Consider the following 5,879-nt stretch of genomic DNA (forward strand, 5'->3'; position numbering starts at 1 on the left):
GGACTGGTACGTGGTCCTGGTGTGTGGAGGCCTGGCGGTGCTGCTGGGGTTCTCCGTGCTCCTGTGCGCGATGATCCTGGATGATCGTCGTGATGCTGCCGCTCGAGTGTTAGCTCTTCGCGGTGGTGGCAATCATGTGGATTAGACGTGGCATCAGGGTTGACTGCTGTCGGAGTGCCGGGACAGCTTGCGCTCGAATGAACACTCACAAGTCTCTCTCACTGAGACTGTGGTGTCCTCGAGTGTGGTTAGATAGGCGCAAAAAAAAAGTGCTCGCGGATTTGTAACAGTGCTCGTGGTCGAGTGGTGGCTGCGGAGAGTTTGCTGTAACGATGATGCGTGAATAAAAATCTATGCCGGGAAAAATGCATATATACGCAGCAATAACTCGGGGAAAAGAAACCTCCTCGAAAACATGTTGCGAGAGAAAAAATAATTAGAACCGAACTAACAGCAGTAAAACTGCTCGGAAAACAGAGACTAAAGAAAATCGGATCCGTCGCACAAAAATTTTACGAACATGCTGCAACACATAAACACAAGTACTGGGACAATAAATACATCGGAGGCGTTTACATGGAAAACGGTAAAGTGACAGGGTCCTGAGAAAACGCCTCTGGCACTGGGACACACTCCTCTTCTATCGGGGGAAGCGGGTTGACCAGACGATGAATGCGCCCTTCTTGGTCAGGCCTCAGTGGTCTGCCAATAGCGATCCGAGGATTTAAATCAGCGAGGCTCTGGAGATAACCCATTACTCGCTGAGTTAAACGCTCCTGGGCAATGACGTACTGGGCAAGGTTGGCCAGTACTGGATCTCTCTCAATGCGCCCACCAGGAAAGGATGCGACTTCTCCGGGTGTTGCACGGCTCAGAAAATAATAGTACCCTCGCTCACTGGCATAGGGCACTGCGAATCGAAGGCGGGTGAGCGCCTCGTACGCAGCAGCTTCTATGGCCATCTGCGGAGTCGGCATGGATTTCCCCACGAAGGAGACTTCCGTTGGATCTTGGTTTGGGTATGCGGGAGGGATGTGCACCACTGCCCAGTATTTCGAGGTGGATGGAGTGATACTCGATTTGAGCAGCTCGTACTGGGGTGGACGGGTGGCACTCATAGTACTGCAGGTAAAGTCCCACAATAATTTGACAAAACTGCCGGGGGTTGCGTCTGGGGTCCTCAGATAAATGCTGGGGGTCGACATGGCAAGGAATGGCTGTGAGTGCGGCGCACAAAGGTGAGGGGTGCTCGGCAAGGTCGCGAAGTGGCCTTTATATAGCACCGGGGCTGGGATATCTACCGGGGAGAAGGGTAATTGGCTGCCGATCCTGTACTCGGGTCAAAGCCACAGATATACACATCACATAAAGGTGACGCATTACTGTGGGCGCTGACGGGGTTGGTCTTGGCAGCTGTGCCCGAAATATAAAAATGCAACTGTACGCCAACGTACATATGCATAGCTACTACTCCAAAAATAAGAGCGCTCAAACAGACCGCATGCAACAAAAGCGATACAAGGCCACACATTACAAAGCGTAGGAAAACTAAGGCTCGATACAACTTTGAGCGACTTAGTCTACTTCGTTAATGTCCAAGTGGGCTGGCCTTGTGGACGCCGATGCTTCTCCACGGTTCTCACCGTCGGGATTTGCTGGTTGAGGCTGAGGTGCTGCAGGGTCGGGGAAATGGTGATGACCATCGCGGGGGTTGTTGGCCACAATCCCGTTGGGATGGGTTCCCAAAAGGCGACGAAGCGCTTCTGGGGTCACCAAAGTGCTCTGGTTGAGGGCTGGCGCAGACCTCAAGGGATCGATCGGGTGTCCGAACAGCACGACTGGGTTGTCGGTGTCGGGCTCCGCTTCTCTTCTCGCCGGGGTTCGACGAACCAGCTCTCCACGAGCTGTGATCAGATCGAGAGTGACCTGATTGAACAGTTGCTCTAGTGCGCTTACATAGCGCACCAGATGCAGCAGTGCAGGATCCGTCTCGTGGTCTCCGTTGGCAACCTGGGGCGGCCTACCATACCCGTCACGACTGGGGTAGTAGTAGAACGAGCGACAGTTAACTCTGGGCGACAGGTGCCGGAGTTGAACTATAGCTTCGCGGGCTGCTAGTTGGATGGCTTGTGGCTCAAAGGAAGTTGTCCTTCCAGTGAACCTGTAGGGGCGCTCTGGCGACAGACCCCTACCGTAGATGTGCACAGTGGCCCAGTACTGACGGCTCTCACCGTACATGGGTCCCTGGTACACAACATACTCAGGAGGCTCCTCCAACGCATAGGCACGGCGGGTGAGGTTTGCGAGCATGGTCACAAAACCTCCAAGGTTGGTCGCTGTGGTCTCATTGTGGACAATGGGACCAGGCATCGTGGCTCGATTTGGGGGAAAGAGGCTGTGCTGTGTTTGAGGCTGGCGTGCCCTTTTTATAGGAAAAAGGGGACGGAGTCTTCCTCCGCACGCTTGCGATAGAGACGGGTTGGGTGTCGGTCACTGGCGCGTGATCGGAGGGCTAGGCTGATAGGTTGGGCACCGTCCGCCGAAAAGGGCGTCGGGTCACTGTGGGGCTACCTTACGCGGGAAGCTTGACCGGGGTTAAGCTAAGGTCTGGTGGTTTGGGTTATCCTAGGTTTATTGACCTGGCTAGGATAGGATTAGCCAATGGTCAGCCTGGCTCTGATACCAAGTCTGTCACGACCGGATTTTTGGGATATAAATTCCCAGAAATACGGCCTGTGAGCTCACCAGCCCCAGGATTACTGTTAGCCGGTGAGGCACCAACTTGATACAAGAATTCCAAGCAAGTACAAAAATATGTAGTACAAGACCATTCAGGCCTAGGAGTACAACATTTTGGTCTGCTAGTGGTTGAGGGCGGAAGCGATTGGGTACATCTGCGTTTATGGGACTCCATTTCCCACAAGAACAGCTGACCAGGATAACTCCTATCTTCGCGAGGCTGCAAACGTCAACGCGTAGGTTGTCACCACGGTGCTCGTCTCCAAGCGGGGAATCTGGCCAAGACAATAGCCAGGGACAAGCCAGTGAGTACGTTTGAATGTACTCGCAAACATTAAGAACACGGGTATAATAAATATCAAACATGCTCCAGAATATTAGTGATCACACGTCTGTCACGAAAAGATACGAAAAACCATGACGCACACGTGTGGTTAAAATAATTCAAAGTAAAATACTGGGTGCCAAGCGAGTGTCTGAAAGACTCCTCGAGCGGAAAATGCAGAATAGTAATACTGGTGCCAAACGAGTGTCTGAAAGACTCCTCGAGCGGAAAATGCGGAAAAATAATACTGGTGCCAAGCGAGTGTCTGAATGACTCCTCGAGCGGAAAATGCAGAATATAATAATGCCGCAGTCGGGCGTCGGGGCGACAGCACATAAAGGGCTTATAAGAAAATAATCACAGCGAATATCCAGGAGGTAGGACCATCCCAGGGATACTCAATCATATACAGAAAATAAAAGGTTAGTCCAGAATAATAAAGATCATAATTCATAGGGGCCACAATCATAAATAATATTTAGTACAGTCGTTTCTCCATCCGAAAACCGATAATATAATCAAGTCGTATCTCCATCCGAATACCGTTACTGAGTTCTAGTCAAATCGTTCTCCATCCAAATACCGTTACAGAGTTTTAGTCAAATCGTTCTCCATCCGAATACCGTTACCAGATTTCTATTCAGACAGTGATTCTACTCAAGAACATGACTATCCAACAGGATATATCCTCTGCAGAGGGAGTACCATTTTCCACGAGTAACGGGATTACTTAGGCCCTCGGGACTAATTCCGTCTACGGTCTTTTGATTGAAAACACGCCTGACCTGCACACACCAGCTTAACTCACCAGTGTCTGGAATCACCCACGACACCTGCCAAGCAAAACTCTAAGTGGGGGAGGCTACAACCTCGACGTAGCATGGGATCACAAAATTTATACCGCGCGCAAACTAGGGGAGCAACCCCCCTCAGCTCCAACCGGAAACACCCATGCCCCCGGACCGAATGACAGGCTTTAATCCGTGGCCACGGGACCTTCATCACGGCCTCTCTGTACGGTGTGTGCTTTGGAAAGGGGTTGACAACCTACTGAACCATACCCTGTCCCCTGCAGGGACAAGTGGTGGTACCGACAAAGAAGGAAGCTATTGATCAAGACTCGGTCTACAACCGACTCAGGTGGTCCAAGAATCCACCAACAATATTACCACTAGTGAAATAAATCACCACTCCTCGAGCCTCACCATGCTATGCCGGGCATACTCGTCTCGACGAGGGATTAGGGACAAACTCGCGTCTACCCAAGACCACGACTTTCCGGCTTCCTACCGGTGTGCAAGAGAAGCTCACGAGGATGATCCAAATCAGTAGTGTATCCTTGCTGACCACAAAACAACTCCAAAGTGCACTCATGCACGAGACCATATCGATACATAAACTATCACACACTCCAAGTCAAAAGGTGTTGTGATCGCGTCCAAACACCACAACAAAATATTATGCCAGAGTTCAGAAATGCTTGCCTTCAAGAGTATGCAAAGGATGCACTTATTGGAAGCTTTCCTTTCCCTCCAAAAATCCTATTTTGCAAAATACACACATACAAATATTTCAAACACAGTACCAAAACCTGTCTCAAATATTTTGTAAATAAATCTTAAAATAAACTAGATGAAATTTGAGAGAGGTAGGAAAAAGAATCAACTCATTTGGAGTTTTATTTAAAAAGTTATAGCCAGTCAAAGTTTGGTCAACTCTGTTTTTATAAAAATCAGAAAAAGGAAAACGCTTCGAGGGAAATACGCTTACGCAGCAGAGAAACGCACTCGGGAGTTTGCGCCTCCACTTATACAGAGAGAGGACGGACGCGCGGGCCACTGACAGTGGGTCCAGAGGGCCCACTAGTCAGGTTTGACTGGTCTCCCCCTCCCTCCTTTCTCTGTGCCCGAACGGTAGCGAGGCTCCGGCGGTCGCCGGCGACGAACGGCGGCTCCTCGAGGGCATCTGCGGGCAGGGATGGATTGGCTAGACCGAGGCGATCCTCTGGGTGGTTGTTGGGTCGACGGAGGTGGCAGGAATCGCCGGCGGCGAGCTCCGCGGCGGAGGAAAGCTACGGTGCTGAAGTGACTTTGGTGCTCCGGTGGTCTCCGACCGGAGTTGGGTAGCTGGGCAGCTCCGCAAGACTACGGGGAAGTTCTTGGTGGCGCTGGAATGGCGAAAGGGTGGCCGGCTGCGACGAATCGCACCGGAGCTTAGCGGCGGCCGAGCTGGCCGGAGTTGAGGAAGACGGCCACTACGGGTCGATTCACGGCGTGGGAAGCTCTATGGGGTAGGTCTGATGTCGTCTGAATCCTTGAACGAGCTCGGGGACCCTTTTTATAGCGCTTGAGGCTGGCTCCCGCGGTGGCCGAGGATAAGATTGCCGGCGACCACTCTCCTGTAGTGGCAGGGCATCGTGGCGGCGACGAAAGCGTTCTGACGAGCATGAGGATAAGCACGAGCCATTCCCAGGGGCAGCTGGCGCGCTGGCGTGGTTTGGGCGGTGCCGAACATGGCAGAGGCCACTGCCGACGCCGGCGTGCCGCCAAGGGCGCGGCCAGCGGCGCAGCAGGGCGCCAGCGATGTCGTGGAGCAGGGGGCGGCTAGTGCGCGGCTCAGCGATGCAGAGAGGGCCAGGGTCGGGTCGCGTCGAGTGCGGCGTGTCGGCTAAGTGCGCGCGCGTGCAAAACGTGCGCTCTGGGCGCGCCCAGAGCACGCACGGCACCTGTTCGACGAAATGCCAGCGCGCTCTAGAGCTCGAGGGTGGGGCTGGCACTGCACAGGATGGAGGTAGGGGTAGCAAGACACTCAGTGG

The sequence above is a fragment of the Triticum aestivum genome, chromosome 1D (genome assembly GCF_018294505.1).
Source record: "Triticum aestivum cultivar Chinese Spring chromosome 1D, IWGSC CS RefSeq v2.1, whole genome shotgun sequence".
NCBI classification, from domain to species: Eukaryota; Viridiplantae; Streptophyta; class Magnoliopsida; order Poales; family Poaceae; genus Triticum; species Triticum aestivum.